We start from the raw sequence: 25,143 nt of genomic DNA, 5'->3' as shown, positions 1-25,143 counted from the left end.
TTACATTTGAAAGAGAAATAGAAATGGACTAGTGGTGTTTTGAACTGGAGCTGGAAAGACTGGAATTGTAGTTTTTAAATTTATTTATTAAAAGTATTTGAGGAGATAAAACTGTTTAAAGACATCTAGACAAGAATCTCAATAAATTCTATAAAAACTAAAAGCATGTCATCCAAGTTATAGCAACATAAAATGACTACTAAGAATGAACTTTGAGAATGAAACCAGGCTAAATCCCATTCAACTGATGAATGGATAAAGATGTGGTATATTTCCACTCTAGCCTTCAGAAGAAAATGTTCCCATTACACCTCAAGTGCAGACTTTTAGCCTCTAGAACAGTGACAAAAACATTTTTCAGCTTCTAAAGCTTCCCAACTTATATTTTGCTACAGAAGCCCCAGAATAATAATGGTCACTACATTAGAAAGAGGAACTAATAACAGCTCAGTTGTCTGCCATGTATTGCCAAAAGCCTTGCATGTTTTTCTTTGTTTGTTTGTTTGTTTTTGTTTTTTGTTTTTTCAAGGTAGGGTCTCACTCTATCTCAGGTTGACCTGGAATTCACTATGTAGTCTAAGGATGGCCTTGAACTCACAGAAATCCTCCTACCTCTGCCTATCGAGTTCTGGGATTAAAAGTGTGCACCTCTATGCCTGGCTAGCCTTGAAACTTTATAGGAAACTAATCAAGGGTACCATCCACTGTAATGCTTTTCTACTAAAATATCTGTACAGTTTATTGTCTCTTAAGACTTCCTCTGGGAGAGGGTATGCTTCATGTTTTGTTTTAAAATCAATGGAGCTCTGTCTTCATGATATTTATATTATTTCCAGCATGTTAGTATTGGACTGTGTGTCCTTACGAAGCAGTCACATCCCAGCTTCCTGAATCAATGTCTATCATCTCCATTTCTTGGGCTGAAGAGATAGATTTTCAGAGGCTAAAGGTGTTTGCTATAAAAGCATGATGGTCCAGGTTTGGGTTCAGTTCTCCAACAGCCACATAAACAGATGCCCAAAGTGGCACATGAAGCTGAGGATGGTTTGCACTGGCAAAGAACTTGGCATGTCCATTCTCTCCCTCTGTCTCATCTCCCCAATCTCTCCTTGCAAATAAAAATATTTTGAAAATCTTCCAAAAGAAAAGATGTGGTATATTTTACACAATGGTGTTCATTCAGCTCTAAATAAAGTTAAATTATAAAATTGCAGGGGAATGGATAGAAGTGAAAAGAGTATACTAAGTCAGGAAAACCAGACTCAGAAAGTGAAATTCTTCATGTTCTCCCTCATATGTGGATCATAGATCCAAATGTTTAGACTTGTATGAGTTGGAATAAAAGTAGTAGAGGCGCAGAAGTTATAGAAGGGCTATGAGAGAGGAAAAGAAGGCAGAGATTAAGGAGATTATTTAGTAGATATGTAAGTAGAAGAGCAGAATTCTATGGGGCAGATAGTCTAAAGGGAAGGGGTAGAAAAGAGGGGGATATGGGAGAATGGCTAATCAAACTGAAAGATTTATGAACAAGCTATAAAGAAACCCACTTCTTCACTGGCTAAAAATATGTATGCTAAAAGAAGAGAGTTTAGGGAGACGTATCCTGTGGGGTTGAGTAATGTTGTGTCCAAATGTTGTAGTAGATTGTTATTAGAAAAAATCAGTGCCAGGAGTGGAATACCTTCCGATAACTTGTTGGCTAGAGAGGCCTTGGATGCCTGAAAATATTATAGGCTATTGCCAAGACTTTTGGCTGAACACCAGAAGTAGGTGGTAAAATCCTGTTGCTGAAGACTTCAAATGCTTGGGCTGTAGGTCATTAGGAAATCAAGCTGGAGCTGAGCTGGAAACCTCCTCTGTATTAACTAGCTGTCAGTAGGCTGGAAAGAGCTGTGCAGCATGCAACCATTGGTAGGAGCAATCATGAACTGTGTTAACAAGCCGTGGACCCTGAAAGCTTTAGGACTGGCCAGTCAGGCTAAATGTACCAACTGGTGCAATGGTGGCATTTTCTTTTCTTTCTTTCTTTCTTTTTTTAGGATAGGCCAATTGTTTTCTGAGTGAATTTGAAGCCTGCTCCACCAGAAGGAATTCATGCCTACTACTGAAACCCTAGTCAGGAGCCTAAGGTTGAGGAGGTCATAAGCCCAAAGGAGAAAAGTACTACTGTTGGCTAAGTGCATATATGTTGCCCACTAAACCACCCTCTAAACTAAGTTCATGCCAATATATGAATGCTACTCACAGTTTTGGTTAGAGAATCTTGTTTCACATGACAGTGACAATTGCAGTGACTCAAAGTAGCCAAAGTGATGAGACAAAGTGACAGTGGAGTGTTCAGCACTAATTGAGACATTTCTATCATCCCCACCTCCAAGGCTCAGAGACAATTGAGAAAGAGGTGGTAGAAAGCTTTTAATAGCCAAAGGAAGGGGAGGAGTGCTTACACTCCCATATTCCAAAGACAAAGTGGCTTTGATATTCATGATCTCAAACTGGCTGACACTACCTACACAAGACCTGTATAATAGGAAGGAAAAATTGATGACATCAAGATGGAAAAGAATTTAGTTGGATAAAAGGATTGATTGGAGGGTAGATTTGGGAGAGGGGGAAAAAGTGAGTTGTAGAAGATCATGGCATTATGTCTTTAATTATGGAAATTGTCAATAAAACGTCAAAGTTTAAAAATATTGCTGAAGACACCATATGCAGCTGACACATAAAATGGAACAACATGGCTGATAGCCAGGAGAGAGTCAGTCCCCAGACAGTCAGAGTATCTAGTGCCAGAAGGTGCTACATGGGTGACTGGGGAAATAACCAATATCTCTCCAAGCAACTCATGGTCTAATGTACTTAGCAACAAATAACCTGTTGTGATGCCCACACAAGTGCAATAGTGGCACACAGCCATGGTGGGGAACCAGCTACTCTTCATTTGGCTAACTGATCCCCTCAGTGGTACAGGACCCATAGCTGGAGCTGGGAAACAAGTCAGAATCATATCCAAAGATAAACCCTCTCTCCAATATCAAACTACCATCAATCATGGGCTACAAGAGGGCCTACACCTATTAAACTCTCATATTAAAAAAAGTAAGGGTTATTTCATTTGTCCTGGAACTAACTTCCTCTCCGTTGGAGAATCTGCTTCTCTTTTTCAGATAGATGTAGATCCTCAGGTGAGAGCCACCCCATCATACCTCAAAAGGGCCCCAGCTGAGACTTCCGGATAAGATGGTGGCGTAGGTACCACGCCAAAGCAGCCTAGGAGGGAAAAAGACCCAAAAAATTCAGCAAAATACACACTTTTACTAAAAAGGGAGGTGTATAGGAAATTGAGGCGGCAGCGGAGAAGTAGAAGAGTTATAGAGCATCCAGAGCCCGCACAGGCGGGAAAAGCAGCTCCGGCAGCTCGGCCGCGGCACAGCAGAAAGCCGCCAGACTCTCGGCTGGAGCCGCAGGAAAAGCCAGGTGCGGGCACTTCCCCTCACACCGCGCTCTCTGCAACTCGGGAAACGTGAGGGGAGAGCGGCAGAGAGCAGCGGAGGAGAAGACCGCGAGGTAGAAGCACACGTGGAGCAGCGAGACAACCAGAGCAGCCGCGGCTCCCTCCCCTCCCCCACCACCTGAACCCAGCTCCAGCGAACACAGCAGCGGCCCGGGACCGGGCCGTGCCAACTTGGGCTGACAGCGGGACCCAAGCAGGAGCAGAGTTCGGCAGCAACTTCAGCGGCTCCAGCACCGGTACCAGTGGCCCCAGCAGCAGCGGACCCAGGAGCGGCAGCGGCGGCAGAAACCGCAGCAGCGGCTTCGGGGGAAGCAGCGGCGGTGGACACGGCAGCGGCAGCTTCAGCAGCGGTGGTGGCTCCGGTGGTGGCAGCTACGGCAGCAGCAGAGGCAGCAGCAGCGGCTCGGTTTGCCCCATAGGAAAAGCAAGTGCCCAGCTCCAGAAATCAGAACAGCAGCCCGACGACCCAGGCAGCAACTTGACTGAGACCAAAATCACCCAAGGTAACTGGGATTGCACCAGGGAAGGGTCTCACTTGGTCACAAGCTGACTTGGATCCCTCAACAGACCAGAAATCTAAACCTCTTTGTTGATAGAGGATCTGGTCATTATAATAACTACTCTTGCATACATACTCGGGGCTGTTTTTGATTGAATGTGTACAGTGTTTAGTTAAATTTTAGAATCTACCTGTATTTTATTCCACTCAGCCTGCTTGAAAACTCCTATAACAGGGAAACTCAACCCCTAGGAACATCTTTGTAGATACTCTGAGAGTCTTAAGAGCCACACCTAATACCTTAAGGTCCTACCCTGAAAATATATTACATCAAATCAATTGATACAGCTAAGAATACACAGCTAGCTAGAAAATCCAAGCATTAACTTAATCCAAGATGCAAAAATATATACATTATAACACAAGAAAAACTAAAAAGCAAGACGATATAAATCCACCTAAAAGTATTAATGCATCAGAAATGTCCTCCAGTGAGAAAGAGAGGAAATGCCTGAGAAAGAGTTCAAAAGAATAATTATAAATATGTTCAAAGAGGTCAAAGAACACATGAAAACAATCAAAGAAGAAATCAAAGAGGAAATCAAAGGAATCAAAGAAGAGGCAGGACACCAATTTAATGAAATAAAGAAGGCAATACAAGACATAAATAGGGAAATAGAAATAATAAAGAAAAACCAGTCAGAATTACTAGCAATGAAGAACACAGTTAATGAAATAAAAAACTCTGTAGAAAATCTCACCAGTAGGATGGATGAGGGAGAGGACAGAATATCTAAGCTAGAAGACCAGGTGGCAGACCTAATGCAGTCCAACAAAGAGAAAGACAAACTTATAGAAAAGTATGAGTGGGAATTTCAAGATATTCGGGACACTATGAAAAGATCCAATATAAGAATTCAGGGCATAGTAGAAGGAGAAGAACTCCACTCCAGAGGCATAGTAGGCATCTTCAACAAAATCATAGAGGAAAATTTCCCCCAAATTGGGAAAGAGGTGCCAATACAGATACAGGAAGCCTTTAGAACCCCAGCCAGACAAAACCCAGAAAGAACCTCTCCTCGCCATATTATAATCAAACTTCCAAACACACAAACCAAAGAAAAAATATTGAAAGCAGTTAGAGAGAAAAATCAAGTTACCTACAAAAGCAAGCCCATCAGGATTACAGCAGATTATTCAACACAAACTTTTAAAGCCAGAAGGGCTTGGAGTGATATATTCCAAGTTCTGAAAGATAACAACTGTCAACCAAGGTTACTTTATCCTGCAAAGTTATCCATTCAAATAGATGGAGAAATAAAGACATTCCATGACAAAAGCAGGTTAAAGGAGTATTTGAAGACAAAACCAGCTCTACAGAAAATACTTGATAGAATCCTCCATGCTGAACAAAAGGAAAAGCACACATATAAGGAACCTAGAAAAAACAAGCTATACTCAAATACCAGTTAACAGAAGAGAGCACAGGTAGAACCAGTAACACACACACACACACACACACACACACACACACACACACACACACACAAAAATGGCAAACATAAATACACACCTTTCAATAATATCTCTTAATATCAACGGTCTCAATGCCCCAACGAAAAGACATAGATTTGCAGACTGGGTTAAAAAGCAGGATCCTACAATTTGTTGTCTCCAAGAAACTCACCTTTCTACAAAGGATAGACACTATCTTAGGGTGAAAGGTTGGAAGACGGTGTTTCAAGCAAATGGGCCTAGAAAACAAGCAGGGGTTGCTATCCTAATATCAGACAGGGTAGACTTTAGTCCGACGTTAGTCAAGAAAGATAAGGAAGGTCACTTTATATTGATTAAGGGCACACTCCAACAGGAGGACATTACAATCCTAAACATATATGCACCTAACATGGGGGCTCCCAAATTCGTCAAACAAACACTATTAGAACTAAGGTCACAGATAACACCAAACACAGTGGTGGTGGGTGACTTTAACACCCCACTCTCATCAATTGACAGGTCATCCAGGGAAAGAATAAACAGAGAGGCATCTGGACTAAATGAGGTCATAGAAGGAATGGACCTAACAGATATATACAGGACATTTCATCCAAAGGCTGCAGAATATACATTCTTTTTAGCAGCACATGGAACATTCTCTAAAATAGACCATATATTAGGGCATAAAGCAAATCTTAACAAATTCAGGAAAATTGAAATAATTCCTTGCATTCTATCTGACCACAATGGAATTAAACTACAAATCAGTAGCAAGAAAGGCTATAGAGCATACACAAAATCATGGAAACTAAACAATACACTACTAAATGATGAGTGGGTCAATGAAGAAATCAAAAAGGAAATCAAAAAATTTATAGAGTCAAATGATAATGAGAACACAACATACGAAAATCTCTGGGACACAATGAAGGCAGTTCTAAGAGGTAAATTTATAGCCTTAACTGCCTATATTAAGAAATTAGAAAGGTCGCAAGTAAACGACCTAATGCTTCGCCTTAAAGCCTTGGAAAAAGAAGAACAAGGCAAACCAAAAATTAGTAGACGGGAAGAAATAATAAAGATTAGGGCAGAAATTAATGAAATAGAAACAAAAAGAACAATCCAAAGAATTAATGAAACAAAGAGTTGGTTCTTTGAAAGGATAAACAAGATTGATAAACCCTTAGCAAATCTGACCAAAAGAAAGAGAGAAGAGACACAAATTAATAAAATCAGAGATGAACAAGGTAACATCACAACAGATTCCAGAGAAATTCAAAAAATCATAGGGACATACTACAAAAGCATATACTCCACAAAGTACGAAAATCTGAAAGAAATGGATGATTTCCTTGATCTATATGACCTACCTAAATTAAATCAAAATGAGATTAATCACTTAAATAGACCTATAACAAACATGGAGATCCGAACAGTTATCAATAATCTCCCAACTAAAAAAAGCCCAGGCCCGGATGGATTCACTGCTGAATTTTACCAGACTTTTAAGGAAGAGCTAACACCATTGCTTCTTAAGCTTTTCCAGGAAATAGAAAAAGAAGGAATTCTACCAAACTCCTTCTATGAGGCCAGCATCACCCTGATACCAAAACCAGGCAAAGATAGAACAAAAAAAAGAAAATTACAGACCAATCTCCCTCATGAACATAGATGCAAAAATTCTCAACAAAATATTGGCAAACAGAATACAAGAGTATATCAAAAAGATCATTCACCCTGACCAAGTAGGCTTTATCCCAGAGATGCAGGGATGGTTCAACATACGCAAATCTATAAATGTAATACATTACATAAACGGGTTGAAGGACAACAATCACATGATCATCTCATTAGATGCAGAGAAAGCATTTGACAAAATCCAACATCCCTTCATGATAAAAGTCCTACAGAGACTGGGAATAGAAGGAATATATCTCAATATAATAAAGGCTATTTATGACAAGACTACAGCCAACATATTACTAAATGGGGAAAAACTGGAAGCTTTTCCACTAAAATCAGGAACAAGACAAGGGTGTCAACTGTCCCCACTTCTATTTAATATAGTTTTGGAAGTCTTAGCCATAGCAATAAGGCAAGAGACACACATAAATGTGATACAAATTGGAAAGGAAGAAATCAAGTTATCATTATTTGCAGATGACATGATTCTATACATAAAGGACCCTAAAGACTCTACTAGCAAGCTGTTAGAGCTGATCAAAACCGACAGCAATATAGCAGGATACAAAATAAATACACAGAAATCAGTAGCCTTCATATATGCTAACAACAAACACACAGAGGATGAAATCAGAGAATCACTCCCATTCACAACTGCATCAAGAAAAATAAAATACCTTGGAATAAACCTAACCAAGGAAGTAAAGAATCTATACAATGAGAACTTTAAAACACTCAAGCGAGAAATTGCAGAAGACACTAGAACATGGAGAAACATCCCTTTTTCCTGGATTGGAAGAATCAATATTGTGAAAATGGCAATCTTACCTAAAGCAATCTACACATTTAATGCAATCCCTATCAAAAGTCCAAAGGATTTCTTCGTGGAAATAGAAAAAAAAATCCAAAAATTCATTTGGAATCACAAAAACCTTGAATATCTAAAATAATACTGAGCAACAAAAAAGAGGCTGGTGGTATCACCATACCTGATTTTAACCTATACTACAGAGCCATAGTAACAAAAACAGCATGGTACTGGCACAAAAACAGACATGTAGATCAGTGGAACGGAATAGAGGACCCAGATGTAAGCCCAAGTAGCTATAGCCACCTGATATTCGATAAAAATGCCAAAAATACTCATTGGAGAAGAGACAGCCTCTTCAGCAAATGGTGTTTTGAAAACTGGATAAATATCTGCAGAAGGATGAAAATAGATTCTTCTCTCTCGCCATGCACAAGTATTAAGTCCAAATGGATTAAAGACCTTAACATCAGACCGGAAACTTTGAAACTGCTAGAGGAAAAAGTAGGGGAAACCCTTCAACATATTGGTCTTGGCAAAGACTTTCTGAATACAACCCCAATTGCTCAGGCAATAAAACCACAGATTAACCACTGGGACCTAATGAAATTACAAAGATTTTGCACCGCAAAGGACACAGTGAAAAAAGCAAAGAGGCAACCTACAGAATGGGAAAAAAATCTTTGCCAGCTATATATCTGATAGAGGATTCATATCTAGGATATACAAAGAACTCAAAAAGTTAAATAATAAGGAATCAAACAAGCCAATCAAAAAATGGGCTATGGAGCTAAATAGAGAGTTCTCAAAAGAAGAAATACGAATGGCATATAAGCATCTAAAAAAATGTTCTACGTCACTAGTCATCAGGGAAATGCAGATTAAAACTACATTGAGATTCCATCTCACTCCTGTCAGATTGGCCACCATCAGGAAAACAAATGATCATAAATGTTGGCGGGGATGTGGAAAAAAAGGAACCCTTCTGCACTGCTGGTGGGAATGCAATCTGGTCCAGCCATTGTGGAAAACAGTGTGGAGGTTCCTAAAGCAGCTAGAGATTGATCTACCATATGAACCAGCTATAGTGCTCCTAGGCATATATCCAAAGGACTCATCTCATTTCCTTAGAAGTACATGCTCAACCATGTTTATTGCTGCTCAATTTACAATAGCTGGGAAATGGAACCAGCCTAGATGTCCCTCAACAGATGAGTGGATAATGAAGATGTGGTACATTTATACAATGGAGTTCTACTCAGCGGTAAAGAAAAATGAAGTTATGAAATTTTCAGAAAAATGGATGGACCTGGAAAGTATTATACTACGTGAGGTAATGCAGGCCCAGAAAGCCAATCGCCACATGTTCTCTCTCATATGTGGATCCTAGCTACAGATGACTGGGCTTCTGCGTGAGAATGAAAATACTTAGTAGCAGAGGCCAGTAAGTTGAAAAGGAGACATAAAGGGTGGAGAAAGGAAGGGAGGAAGATACTTAATAGGTTGATATTGTATATATGTAATTACAATGATTGTAATGGGGAGGTAATATGATGTAGAATGGAATTTCAAACGGGAAAGTGTCGTGGTGGGGAAGGAGGGAATTACCATGGGATATATTTTATAATCATGGAAAATGTTAATAAAAATTAAATAAAAAAAAAATGGCCCCAGCTGAAACTAAGGAAAATTAGTGAAACAAGCAAGGGTGCTGTTTTTCTGATTACCCAGATACCAGCACAAGGGGAAAGGAGACCTACACAGAGAAAAATCAACTCCTACCAAATCAGAGAGGCAGAGACCCAGAGGCTCCCAACACCTCATCACTGAAGCAGACCAAAAATGAACCCAACATGGCTCAGGGTAATTTTGCAGAAGAGGGGGCAGGAAGAATGTCAGAGCCATATGTTGGGTCTGGATATGCAGAGATGTTTATCATACCAATAACTGTGGGCTAATTCCACAAGGCATGACCCATATACTTCAACAAGGAGGGGTCAATGGGGAGCGGGTAGGTCATGGATGAGCTTAATAATGGTACCAAACTGCCTGTATTTGCTGAATAGAAAACTAACTAAAAAGTATAAATAAAAATAAAAAAATAAAAACAAATATGAATCAAATCTGAGGACAAGAATTTATTTAAAAACAGAGTAGATTACAAACTATCCTCAAGTGGAAAAGTATATAAGCTAAATAAACAAGTATAGCTCAAAATATCAAACACAATCAGAAAACGAAAAGAAAAATAGTTTTAAGCCAATGGTGATTAGACTTCAAGAATGCAAGATTGGAGCTGGAGAGATGGCTTAGCGCTTAAGTGCTTGCCTGTGAAGCCTAAGGACCCCGGTTCGAGGCTCAGTTCCCCAGGTCCCACGTTAGCCAGATGCACAAGGGGGCGCACGTGTCTGGAGTTCGTTTGCAGAGGCTGGAAGCCCTGGCACGCCCATTCTCTCTCTCTCCCCCTCTATCTGTCTTTCTCTCTGTGTCTGTCACTCTCAAATAAATAAATAAAAATTTAAAAAAGAATGCAAGATTGATTAAACAATTATGTACCTATCAAATGTTCACATAAATAGTGTAGAAAATAAATCATATACTTAGATAAATAAAACATATTTGAAGATTGGAGAGATTGCTTAGTGGTTAGGGCACTTGTATGCAAAGCAAAAGGACCTAAATTTGATTCCCCAGGAGCCACGTAAGCCAGATGCACAAGGTGGTTCATGTGTCTGGAGTTCATTTCCAGTGGCTGGAGGCCCTAGTGTGACCATTCTCTCTCTCTCTCTCTCTCTCAAATAAATAAATAAATAAATAATATTTGATACATTTCTACATATATTCATCATTAAAACTTTTAGAATGTAGAAGTAAAGGACAACAAATTTGAAGAAGTGATAGAGTCCGTATCTTAGTTGATCATTGTGATATTGAAAGTAGTTTCCATGTGGTCAGGAGGACATGGAAGCACAATATCACTGCTTATCTTCAACATTATAATTAAGGCCATTTCCAGAGCAAGTAGGTAAGGAAACTTTGGAAGTTATAGGTACTAAAAAGTAACAGAAATCTGTACTGGTATATTCTGTGAGAATCTCAAGTGATCTAGCCCTCAAAGACTTTATTATGAAGGAAGGAAGGCAGCTTATATGGCTTGAAAGCAAGAGGTAAATGAATATGATTGTTGTCTGTTGCACATCAATGTGGACTCATACCAGGAGCTTGCTAGGGAAGATCCAAGCCTGTGGCTTTGGACGAAAACTGCATCATTATTGCTCCTCCTTACTCTTGGTCTCTCAGCTTCTTGAATTAGGCATATTCTAGGCTTTCTTTATGTATATGTAACTGTATGCATATATAATTATATTGGTTCTGTACATTTAGATAACCTTGATAAATACAGATAGTGTTTTTTTCTTATTTTTAAATTTGCTTTATATTGCCACTTAAAATTCCATAGAAAGAAAAAAAACATGTCAGAGAAGACGAGGAAAGCCCATGAAAATTGTGTTCCTTTATTTGGTACTGAGATAATACAACTATTTTTTCATGTTTTACTAGATTATCTATTATATAATACCTTATTTCAACATGTAAATTTTTTTAAAGGTAGGGTCTTGCTCTTGTCTAGGCTGGCCTGGAGTTCACTTTGTAGTCTCAGGATGGCCTCTAACTCACAATGATCCTCCTATCTCTGCCTCCCTAGTTCTGGGATTAAATGTGTATGCCATCATACCTGGCCTGAACCTGTAATTTCATTACAAATTACCAACTACAAACTTTTTTCTTAGATGCCCGTTGATACCTTTAAATCAAGAAATATCATCATTAATGTAATCTATTAACAAAGAGTGAACCACTCTGTCAGAGAGGTCAGTGGAAGAGATTGTATACAAGAAGGACAGTGGGGGAGGGTCAGTCAAAATTCAAGATATTCTGAATAAGACATATGAAAATCTACTTTTTTTAATAATGGCATATCCAGAAGCCGTAGATTGTTACTAGAAAATTTTCAATGCCAGGGATGGGATATCTTCCAGTGAGTTGTTGGCCAGGAAATTCCCTGTTGCCTCCAAAATATTACAAGCTATTGCTAAGGCCTTTGGTTTCCCATGAGAAAGAGACAGTAAGACCCAATTACTTAAGAATTCACATGCCTGAGTGGCAAAGTCATTGAGAAATCAAGCTGGTGTTGACCAGAAAATCTTCTTCCTGTAGCCCAGCCAACTGAAAGCTGGAAAAACAAAACAAACAAACAAACAAACAAACAAAAAAAAACTGCACTGTATTTAGCCTAACAGAAGACAGAAGTCATCAGAGGTGAAAACAGTGGACACTGGAAGTCTCAAGTTTGGCCAGACAGGCCAAAAGACTGAATGAGTCCAATAGTGGCATGTCTGCTCTGGGGAAACCAGCTGCTCTTTAATTGAACTGAAGGCCCACTCTATGGGAGGGAATACATGACTGGAACTGAAAATCTAATCAAAAGCCTATGACAGGGGACATCATGAGCCTTAGGGGTATAAAACCTGCTCTCATCTGCAGAAATGCATACTTTATTCTCACCAAATTGCCTTGAAAGCAAGTCTAGAATGTTCTTATTCATAGATGAATGCTACTCTCATTTCTGGTTAGAGAAGCTTCTCTTTTCATATGGTTATGATCACTGGAATGACCCAAAAGGCAACATAGTGCCGAGAACAAGAGACAGAAGAGTGTCCAGTACTGAACTGACATCCTCCAAGGCTCAGGGTCCATTGTAGAAGAGGTGGCAGAAAGAATGTAAGAGACAAAGGAAGGGTACCACTCCTTACATGCCACTGTATGGACAGAAATTTGGCCTTGATATCCTTGACCTTGCAGTGCCTACACAAGACCCTCATAATAGGAGAAAAAGATGATGATATCAAAACAAAAGAGAGACTAGAGATAGGAAGTGAATATGATGGAAAGCAGAGTTATGAAGGGGAAAGTGGGGGAGGGAAATACTATGGTTTGTTGTCTGTAAGTATAGAAGTTGCCTATATATATGTGAAAATTCCAATTACATCTTTATTTATGTGTCCATCCAGTTGTAACATTATTGAAAGAGGAAGCCCAGTAAGCTAGACTAGAGATGACATTCTAGACTACACTAAACCAGATGGTATGCTTCTTAGCACATCTCTCATAGAATTTGCCATGATGAATTTAGAGTTCAGGATATATAGGCAGGAATGATTGTGAAGGAAAGGGGACAGGCTGTGGCAGAGAAAGAGTCCTCAGAGTAATGTACATATCTGAGTCATGGGAGGGATGGTGGAAGTGGGGGAGGTGAACTACAAATGCAACAGATAAGAGATTTTCTGCTAATCCAGTCACCAAAGTCTTTATTTAGAAGTCTCCAGGATCTTGCAAAAGTGACCTTGCCTCAGTATCCCTACTGTGCTCAGTCTGTGGTTGAGGGCAGCCTTTGCCTGGAGCAGTCCCTGCACAACTTGGTGGCGGCTTCTCAATGCCAGTCTCTGAGCCATCTGCCACTGACCTTTGAGTCTATGACTGCTGGTCAGCTTTCATCCCAGGCACTTCAGAGCCAGAACTCTGAATGCTAAATTGTTCCTGTCAATTCCTATCTCTTTACTCTGAGAGTAAAGAGCAATCGGCAAGTTAACGAAGAAACTTTAAAGACAATTATAGAGGTAAATATCTCAAATTAGACTACCTTATTTGATAGACACTGGATACATATGACTTGTAATTGAAAATTATTGGATTAAGTATAATTAAAAATTCAATTCTGTAGTTTCTGTATCTACTTTAAAGTAAGGAAGAGTCACAGGTGACTAAAGGTTGTTGTATTAGAGAGCAAGAATTTACATCAATTCCATTATAATAGAATACTTTATGGGACTTCAGGGGTCAAGAGGCAAGGAGATCAGAGTAGCTGAATCTCTGGTGTAGCTGGCTAGGCTTTCTCTTTTATAAATTAATGTTACGTCTGATTGCCTACACAAATTAATATGCACTTGGAATTGTCAATAGGAATTTAATTAAGTCCTGTTCATTATAACTTTGAAAAGATGCTCCCTGATAGCTATCATATAAGACACTTTCATGCTAGTAGCATTTAACAACAATTTGAGAACATTTCAGCCTCACTTAATGTAAGTGTCTAAAAACATCATTGTTCTGAATTACATAAAATTATGTGCACTAAGAAACTAGGTAAAAATGAGATACTTACATAGAAATAATTCTGAAATGTTATAATAATTAGCCCAATTATGATGTAGCTCAATATCATTATTATTGGTAAACAATTTTTGAATTACCCCAAGAGTTTTGTAGTAACAACAATGATATGGAAACCTTGACTGAACAATTAAAATGTGCTATGGACATGCTCTTCTATAAAGGTAACTGAGGGTTCAATTGTTGTGCTTAAAATAAGTAACATTTGTAAATGGCATGATCACATTGTTTTCTTTTTAATCATCACCAAGTTAAAACAGTTTTTTTTTTAACTATGTCTACTTCATTAAAAAAATATTTTTATTTGTTTTATTTTTTGTTTATTTTTATTTATTTATTTGAGAGCAACAGAGAGCGAGAAAAAGGCAGATAAAGAGAGACAGAGAATGGGTATGCCAGGGTCTCCAGACACTGCAAACAACTCCAGATGTGTGCTCTCCCTTGTGCATCTGGCTAATGTGGGTTCTGGGGAATCAAGCCTTGAACTAGGATCCTTAGGCTTCACAGGGAAGTGCTTAACTGCTAAGCCATCTCTCCAGCCTTCTACTTCATTTTATTTGATTATTAGTTTTTGCAAAATACGAATATGAAATTTACTCATTATTTTAAGTTTGTAATTCAATGACATTCATTTTATTTACAATGCTATGCAATTTTCATCTCCCAAACATTTGTCCTTTTGGAAAATGGAAATTTTGTGGTGATTAAGGATTTGATGTTATTATCCTGCTCCTCTGGTCTTTGGTAGCCACAATTTCACCTTCTGTCTTTTAGATTTTGACTAGCAAAGTGCTTTATAGAAGAAAGAGCATATAGGAGTTGTCCTTTTTGTGTTTAATTTTCCTTCTCAAAATGTTATCTGTCAATTCATGGCATAGAAGGTGTCAGAATTACCTCCTTTTTCAAAAGTTGAATGATATGCCTTTATAAGTATATGCCACAAATTGTTTATGGATTTTTTTTTCCATTGCAATGCACTTGGACACTTTCCACATTGTGACCATGGGTTAGCCAATACCTGTTTATACCATAGTTTCAATAATTTAGGCATATACCCCAAACATAAATGAATGACTCATAAGGTACAAATATCTGTTATTTTTTTGGAAAAATTAATATCCTATATTCCACATTGAATGGACCATGTTACAATGTTTCAATATATTTCAATACCTCCACATCCTTGCCAACTTTGATTGTTTTGTTGCTTTTACCAATTTTATTTATTTATTATATTTTTATTATCAACTTCCATGGTTATAAACAAATCCCATGGTAATGCCCCCTCCCTCCCCCCACTTTCTCCTTTGAAACTTCTTCATTCTCCATCATATCCCCTTCCCCTCTCTGTTAGTTTCTCTTTTATTTTGATGTCATGATCTTTTCCTCCTATATGATGGTCTTGTGTAGGTAGTGTCAGGCACTGTGAGGTCATGGATATCCAGGCCTGTAATGTTTTGGGAGCATCAGGGACGTCTATGGCCAACAACTCACTGGAAGATATACCATCCCTGGCACTGAAATTTTTCTAGTAACAATCTACTGCTCCTGAATGTTCCATTGTCCAGAAAAGTAGGATTTCATATGATTTATTTATATCTTATTAGATTTTTACTAGCCCTCCCTCCACCTTTCCTTTATTCAATCTCTTTCCTTGATCTCACTTAGGTCTTTTCACCCGCATTAATCTATTTTTCTACTTACATATATACAATCCTATTAAGTTCCCCCCTCTCTTCCTTTTTTAAAAATTTTTTTGTTTATTTTTATTTATTTATTGGAAAGCAACAGAGAGAGAAAGATGCACAGAGAGAGAGAGAGAGAGAGAGAGAGAGAGAGAGAGAGAGAGAGAGAGAGAATGGGTGTGCCAGGACCTTCAGCCACCTCAAATGAACTCCAGACACATGCACCCCCTTGTGCATCTGGCTAACATGGGTCCTGGGAAATCGAGCCTTGAACCGGGGTCCTTAGGCTTCACAGGCAAGCGCTTAACTGCTAAGCCATTTCTCCAGCCTTATTCCTTTTTATTACCCTTATATCTCTTTTGTAGCTTATTGGCCTTTGCTACTGAATTTTCTTCCTACTCACACAGAAGACCAATCATCTGTAGCTAGGATCCACATATGAGAGAGAACATAAGATATTTTGCTTTCTAGGCCTTGGTTACCTCACTTAGTATAATCCTTTCCAGATCCATTCATTTTCTTGAAAATTTTATAACTTCATTTTTCTTTACCACCGAGTAGAAGTCCATTGTGTAAATGTGCCATATCTTCATTATCCACTCATCAGTTGAGGGACATCTAGGCTGGTTCCATTTCCCAGCTATTGTGAATAGAGTGGCAATAAACATGGTTAAGCAAGTATCTCTAAGGTAGTGAGATGAGTCCTTAGGATATATGCCTAGGAGTGCTATAGCTGGGTCATATGGTAGATCAATCTATCTGACCATGTGGAGTTTGGTCTTTTGGAACTTGTGTGTTGGATGGACTGGTACTTTATGACAGCAGAACCCTCACAGTGCTGTGAACCAGTATTATGGGCTGTTCTGATGGAGTTTGAAGATGCTATATGCAAAGGAAAGTGGGTTCCCTTATGAACTTTGAAAGGGAAAAGAGAGACTGCATAGAACTTTGTTGGAACTAGGCTACATAAAGGTTGGCTGCATTCTGCTGCCCGTGCCCTAAGTGTTTGACCAAGGTTGAATTTAGAAGTAATAGATTGCTAGACTGGTGTGGTTGGCAGAAGATATGAAACTGAAATATATACCATTTAAAGTGAGAAAAATTCAAACGAGTTTAAAGTTACTGGCACAGACTGAATTCAGATTTCTAAAGTTGCTATTGTTAAACAGATTACCACAATTAAGGATGGGCCAGCTGCTTTGCATTGAAACAATGGAAAAGATATCTAAGGTGAATTCTACCCAGGACAGACTGACTGTATGGCAGAAATTTAAACTCTATTGAGTGGAGATGACTGAAAGGAAGAAACCTGCAATTAATTTCTGCTCTGAACTAACAAAATGGATGTTTTTAGCACACTTTGTATTGGTTTTGGAAGAATGGAAAATGCATGGAAGAGGCTCATGAAGTGCAATTTGTTCCAAAAGCCACTACTGAGATGCACAATGGGAAATGGTGTTTAAATAAACCCTTATTAGAGGCCAGATGGACTATGGTTTACAGGTGAGATACAAAGTTATGGAAATACCAGGACTGTGAAAGACCTACCATGAAGGACTAGTCGCTATAGATGAAAGTTTTCCCCAGCAACTCAGTTGAACTATAGAGGCAGAATTGGGAATTCTGGAGACTATTGTCACTGGTTCTGGATGTAAAGCTAAAACTGCAAGTATTTGAAGCTTGCCTAATGGCTATTGGCTTTGTATTGATCTAGTCTTTCTTTTATGCATTATTGTAATAGAAATATTTACTCTGTGTCATTATATGTTGGAAATATGTAACTTGTTTTTTTTTAATATTTTTTTTTATTTATTTCCAAGCAGGCAGAGAAAGAGAGAAGAGACATAGACAGAATAGGCATGCTAGGGCCTCCAAGACACTTCAAATGAACTCCAAATACAAGTGCAACTTTGTGTATCTGTTTACATTGGTAGTAGGAAATAGAACTCTGGTTATTAGGCTTTTCAGTGTCTTAACCACTGAACAATTTCATCCAGCCCTGTAACTTGTTTTGATTTTACAATACTCACAGTTAAAAGATACTCTTGAATCAAAATGAGGCTTGGGATTTTGGAACAGTGTTAAAGTTGGTGAAAACTATGGAGATCTTTGAAGTTAGACTGAGTATAATCTGCAGTGTGAGATGGTTGTGAGTCTATGGAGGCATGGGGTGACATGTAATTTAAATGTAAGTACTCTAAAGCCTCCGCTACATTTTATTAAGCTTAAACTTCCTACTTATGTCTCCAGCAGCCTGCTGTGGGCGGGGGGGGGGGGGTGTCACTGAGGGCAGATCTGATTCCAGCCCAGATGTGTAGGAGAATTATCTGAGTTAGGGTGAGTTTGCACTAGCTGGTTTTGGTGTTTTCTGGCTATTTGGTGGGTTTCTCTTTACATGTATCTGTAAAAGGGATCCAGCTTCTTTTGCCACTGATAGAATTTGCCCTATGTCTTTGAGTCTGAATAAACAACAACAACAAAATTCTCCCATAAACTGTGTCTTTTTGGAAGTTCATTCCAGCAACATGAAACTACGACACATAGGAGATATACATACATATATATATATATATATATATATATATATATTTATATATGGGATATATATTATATATATATATGTAATATATATATAATATATATATTATTAAGCCATTAAAATTGAGTTTTAGTACATTGATAAAAATGTTATCAATATTAATAAGGAATATTGGTTTGTAGGCTTTTTTATTCTTGTAATCTGGCTTTGGTACTGGAGTAATTTTTTGTGTAAAACATGTTAAGTATTGTTTTATTCCATACTTTGGAAAGATTTTTGAAGGATTTGTATTAGATTTCTTTAGCTGTCTGGTGCAATTCAATAGAAAAGCAAATTGTTTGGTCTGGGGACTTACTTTGCAGAATGTATGTAAATGATTCAGTAATATATCAACTTGAATTTTCTATTTATTCATGATTTTGTCTTAGTAAAATTTTCATTTGTATAAATTTATAGGATTTTTATCTATCTTATTTTGGTGTATATTTGCTATATGTATACACACACACACATATACACACACACATATGTATATAATTATAGGGGCTGGGTAAATGGCTCAGCAGTATAAAGCAGGTATAAAGATCTCAGATTGGTCCCTACCACCCATGAAAATCTGTGTATTTCCATGAACACCTGTAACCCCAACCCTGTGGTGAACTGAGATAGGATGTTTCTGGGGATTGAGATTCAGCCAGCATGACAAAGAACAGTAGCTCCATATTGAGGAAGTGTCTCCATGGAAACAAGTAGAACCCCAGTTGACCAAGACAGCCAATGCTCTTTCCTGGCTTCTGCATATGTGTGCATGAGGTATGTGTATCTGCACTCACAGTGCATTTGCCAGACAAACATTGTACCTCTGAAATATAGCATCATATATATCTTGCTTGTGATAATTTGTTTAGGTATAGAAAGATTTCAGATGTTTCCTACTCTACCAACTTGCAAGAGTCTTCTATAGTTCCTCCATTAATGAAATATAAATGAGGCAACTTACTGAAGACAAAAAAACATTGTCTGATGGTCCAAAATATGCTACATATTGGATGCCATGTTGACAGTAAAAGAAAGGAAACAGGGAAGTCAAAAGAATTAATCCTGTATCATTTCCAAAGGTAACATTTGAACACCATGTGTATTCTATGTGTATTTTAAGGAGTTCATTTATGTAGTCATAGTATTTCCCAATGATATCAATGTGTTCTGTCCAAAGGTTTCTATCATGCATGCCTTAGCTGAGCAACTACACAGCCTCACATAATGAAAAAAGATGTGATAGACAAAATAAAAATATTTATTGACCACCAGGGAACTAAGGAAATACAATGCTTTAATTTCCATCTTTAAACTTTGTTTTTTTTGTCTGATCATACTAGGACTATTTACATTCAGTTTACTTTGTTTTAACAACTAAGCAAAACAGTTCTGTTTCTTGTTAAAAAGTCAAATATTTCGAACTAAATTCACTTTTAAAGATCTTTCCCTATATAAATATATATCAATCAAAACATTTATGTATACTCAAGTATGTTTTGCAGACTACATGTGGAATTGGATAGCTTGGTAGAATTATTAATATTTGTTTGAATATCACAGTTACAGAGCAAAGCATACAGTCATTTGATATTTCACACAACACTTGATAATCTGAAGACTCTGTGTTTATGACAGTGACCTAAAATTATGTATCATTTAATGATGGTAAAAATTTTAATTCAATTAGCATTTAGTAGACTAAAAAGAGGAAGATTGTTTCCTAATTAAATGAACACTAAGTAGAAATCTTCCTAGAATATTATTTAATTATACCCATCCAAATTAAAGCAGATTCAGTATAGAATTGATTGTAGTAAATTTGACTATAAAATTTTTATTATACCACAGAATATTCAGGTGTCAAATAAGAGTCTTAAAGTCAGAAAAAAGTAAGCACATAACAAAAGAGATTAAAATTCTTCTCAAAAGCAGTCATTTTCATAAAGTATGTAGAGTACAATTATAGAAACACCTTCTTTTTATCTAATTTCACCAGCTGTCAGCAATGGCATGAATCTTTCAATATCATTAAAAAACACTTCAATTTCCGGAAGACAACAGATTATAAATTTAGGACACAGAGACTGAGTGTTACACTTTAAGGACAGACTGTCAGACTTTAGTGGGGCAGTGAAACAGGTTGGATGCAACAGAGATAGACACAATGAGAACAGAAACATGATAGTTTGTGGAATAATGAAAGAAGGGAGTGATACATGAGAGGGACTTTCAAAAGCGAATAAAGGAAAATGAAGTTAGAAATTTAAAAATGTAGATTGTAATAGGGATTAAAATGGAAAAAATGTAGATAAATGTAAATGATGTGTCAAAATGTATTTTTCACTGTAATAGCAATATTCAATAAGAAGAAATCTTGCACATTTTTGCCAAAAAATAGCATGAGGACTTAGAAATGACATGAAAAATACTCTGTACTGGAGTGATATGTACTTTCTTTAATTAGGAGAAAAATCTTTTTTAAAAAGATTCTTACCCCTGGAAGTGCAGAAAAATATCATAACACAAATATTGATTTATCTATATCTCAATAAATAAAATGAGGAAATTAAAGCTCAATTACCACATTGGACTATTTTCATTTGGGAATATTCACTTTAATACTTTTTATGAGATGGTTATTCAAATTCATTTAAATAAAGTAATGCAAATTTTATGGGTGAATAATGTTTTTATAAGGAAACAAAATTGCATGATTTTTTATTATAGTACAACATTACAAAATAAATATTTTACTCACTAGTTTATTTCCATGCACAATTGAAAAGGATATTGCTACAAGTGAGGTGTTTACAGGTCATGATCTTTAACTTTACACTTTATTTTGATTTATTTGAGAGATAAAAAGAGACTGATTGAGAGAGGGAAGTGATATGACAGAGAGTGGATTTGCAAAGGGAAAGTGGGGGCAGGAAATTACAATGATATATTGCCTATAATTATGGAAGCTATCAATAAAAAATAAAATAAAAATTTGTAGTACACATTGAAGTAATTAATATTTATACTTTTACCACAATTCGCTTGAAAATTCCAAATGACACAGAAAACTGATGTGTGACAAATGTCGTCCCATTTCTAGAGGGTTTTTCTGACATAAACAGGGTAAACATATCACTGTTCAAATTTTTATTTGTAAATACCCTATTGACAGGCTATCAGTCAATTGTGGCTACTGTAAAAAAGTACTGCACACAGCATAGATTAAAAACAACATAATTAGCCTCAATGGACATGATGACTCCAGCCTGTAATCCCTGCAAAAGGCTGAGGTAGTATGAATGCCATGAACTCAAATCCAGTCTGGGATATAGAGTGAGTTTTAGGTTAGCCAAGGTTAGAGAGAGATCCTTCCTAAAAAAATTAAAATTAAAATTAAAAAATAAAAATTAACCACAGTAATGTGCTACCTCATATCTTGGATCATGGCTATTTTCAGAAAAGACAAAAAATAGCAAGTGTTCATGAGGATGTGGAGAAAAGCCAGCCCATGTTCACTACTGGTGATGATGCAAGTTAGTGAGTCCAGGATAGAAAGCAGTGTGGAGGCTCTTCAAAATTAAAAAGAGTATTAATTGTGATCTAGCAATCTCACTTCTAGGTACATATGCAAAGGAAATAATCACTATGAAAGACATATCCATGCTTATTATGGTCATGTGGTATTAGTGAGAATAGGAAAAATATCTAAAACTGCTAAAATATTGATTGTTTGTTAAATAAAGTATAAAATGTATAGTCAATATAATATTATTTATATTTTAAAATGAAAAGAATTTTTCCAGTTTTATGATTTTACAGAATATTTTACTAAGCAATACAAGCTGCCATAGAGAAACATCACACTATATCATGCATATGAAGAATTTAAAATCACTTCAAATGACAGATGGTAAAAGCAAATGGGTTATTATATGGAAATGAGAGGAGGGAAAGATGGTGTCTATGTCACAAAGAAATTAATCCAATTCAACAGGGCTCCATAATCAAGAAATTAATTTCTTCAAAAATACCCACTGCTTAACCATCAATGTTGAGGAATTGAGAACATTTGTATACTTTTTGAAAAGATTAACCTTTGAATATTAACAACCGATTGCATAAAACAAGATATGTAATAATAAGGTAAAATAAATTATAATTCCAATCAAATCTTTAGCTATTTCTCACATAGGAATAATGAAACTGATTTGTGTTTAAGGATTGGAGATATTTCTCTGGATAGCACAAGTCTATCAATTTTATTTATTTATTTATATATATATTTATTTATTTATTTATTTATTGGTTATTCATTTATTTATTCATTTTGTGGTGCTGAAGATTGAGGCCAGGGTCTCTTGCATACTAGATAAGCTCTAGTCGATCAAACTGTACTCCTAGTACTCAAAAGGTTTTGAATTAGTTGAAAATATTTAAAGTTAAGTGATTTCAAATAATGTCCAGATATTGATTGTTTTTTGTTTTAAGAAAAAGTTCAGGACACATGTGAACAGTGACTGGATTGGAACCTGAGAAGAATCAGCAAGGGTGGAGCAGTAGTCATTAGGTCTGTTAAATAGCACATGCATTTGTCAGTTTAGTCGCTATTACCTTCTGACACCAGTAGGTAACTGATTTATAAAAGTGGCATGACCTGGCACTATAGGTATTTAAGCCAAAAACTTTGAAGGGTTAGTATCATAATTAACTACTAAATATTGTGATCAGCTTTTTGACATAATAAATAAAGCTAATCAAAAAGATTTCCTAAAGTTTTGTTTATGGCTGGGTGTGCCGTTAGTCCCAGCACCCAGGATGAAGAGAAAGGACAACAGTTCGAAGCCTGCTTAAGATTACATAGTGAATTCACACATCAGCCAGGACTAAAGCAAGACCTTACTTTAAGCAAAAACAAAATTGAGTTTATCACAGATAAAATTTTAAAATAAAAATATTTGATAGAAATAAATTATTTGCAAAATCACTTATAATGCTAGTGCTTAGAAATGGGCATCACAAAGAAAGATTTAAGTTCCTTTTTTTGTAATTAAGATAATTAATTTTACTGCTTTAAGATTTTCTATTCTCATTTAAAAATAGCATTTATTAATGGTGTCAATTTTGTACATTCATACTTCATGTGAAATGAAGTAATTCCCTATCTATTTGCTTGGCAAACATTACTTATTTGAATTAACGCTCTAGTAATTAATTCACTTGTTAGTTTTTTCTTTTCTCTTTTTTTTTGGCTGCAGGGCTATCTTGTTTAATCTCTTACACCACTGGTGTGGTGGGGGATGGCCAGGAATTGAAATCGGTCTCTGGCTCTTCTGATTTCTGGACGCCATAGTGATCTCCACTGTCTCCAAGATCATCTGCTCTGCCCAAGGACTGCCAGCCTCTGGGTTCACAGTGGGGTCCAGGGATGCAACTAGGGTTGGTCTTCTGTTGCCAGACAGAAGCCTGCGATGCCCACAGGCCAGAAACGACAAAGCATAGAGAAGACTGCCAAGCCAAGGTGGTCATGGGCAGATGCATCCCAGTCTGAGTCACTGTCACTAGATGACATATCCTCCAAGTCATCTGGCTCCAGCTCCCCCAGGCCAGCGCTGACATAGGGAAGAGGGGACAAGAGGAACTGCTACCCCCTCAGTGACTTTGGGAAGGGAACCCAAGCTCAGGTTCGCAAGGCATATGGGCGGGGAGGTCATAGATTGTGCCCTGTAGCAAAGGCTGTTGAAATTTTCGAAGGCTAAGACTGTCCATGGCTGGGGAGAGATGGGCAGGGGCTTCCCAGGCCACAGTGATGATGATGATGATGATGATGATGATGATGATGATGATGATGATGAAAGATGCACAGCATTCGGGTCTCTATGCCTCAAGCCCCACAGCATAGGGGCAGAGGCTCGTTAGATTTTTTTTTAACTTGATATGCATATCATAGTTATGAGATGTCCGGGGGTTAATTGAAATCATCTAGGGCATCAGTGCTATCTACCTCGAGATATTTTTCTTGTCCTCTGTGAAGAAACAAAGCCCGTGCTTTTCTGCATGAGATCTCTGACTTGGGACATAGTTCAGTCAATGGAGACTGAAGGATGCTCTAATAAGTAGATGTTTTACTCCCTCAGAAGAAATAAGACATTCTCCTTGCTTGGTAAGTGCTTTATACAGTCTTCAAAGAGTGTGTCATGATGACTAAGCAGATTTTTCTATAGTTGAAATATGTTAATTTTTCATATTATGAAAAGAATACCTAGAATCCTTCATATGTACATGACAGAATTTTTGTTGTAAAGACAAGTAAAGGGCAGATTATATGGAAGCTCTGTTCATAGTAATTAACAGTATATTCATTGCTGGTTGAAAAAAAAAAACATTTTTGTGTTGTTGTTGTTTTTTATTTGGTGTACAAATATTTTGGGGGGGTAGGAGATCTTACCGTTCTATAATGTAAAAGCATCGGTACAATATTAATACAGGATTACATGACAAGAAGCCCAGGCTCTTTCAGGGGCATGTGTGGGCATGCACACAGAAACAAAAAGCACACAAATAACAGTCATCTGTTTTTGTTTTTTTTTTTAAAAAAAAAAGGTTTTAAATAAACAGGTCGTGTTTATGTGGAAATAAAAATAAGGAGTT

At 37.2% G+C, this 25,143-nt stretch overlaps 1 pseudogene; it reads right to left on the bottom strand.

The window, feature by feature from the left end:
- Positions 1-23,769: 23,769 nt before the first annotated feature.
- Positions 23,770-24,261, bottom strand: LOC123453610 (annotated as a pseudogene).
- Between the last annotated feature and the right edge of the window lie 882 nt (positions 24,262-25,143).

This window comes from Jaculus jaculus, chromosome 12, assembly GCF_020740685.1.
Source record: "Jaculus jaculus isolate mJacJac1 chromosome 12, mJacJac1.mat.Y.cur, whole genome shotgun sequence".
NCBI lineage: Eukaryota > Metazoa > Chordata > Mammalia > Rodentia > Dipodidae > Jaculus > Jaculus jaculus.
The sequence above is the reverse complement of the archived record's forward strand: the minus strand, read 5'-3'. Positions and strand labels throughout refer to the sequence as shown.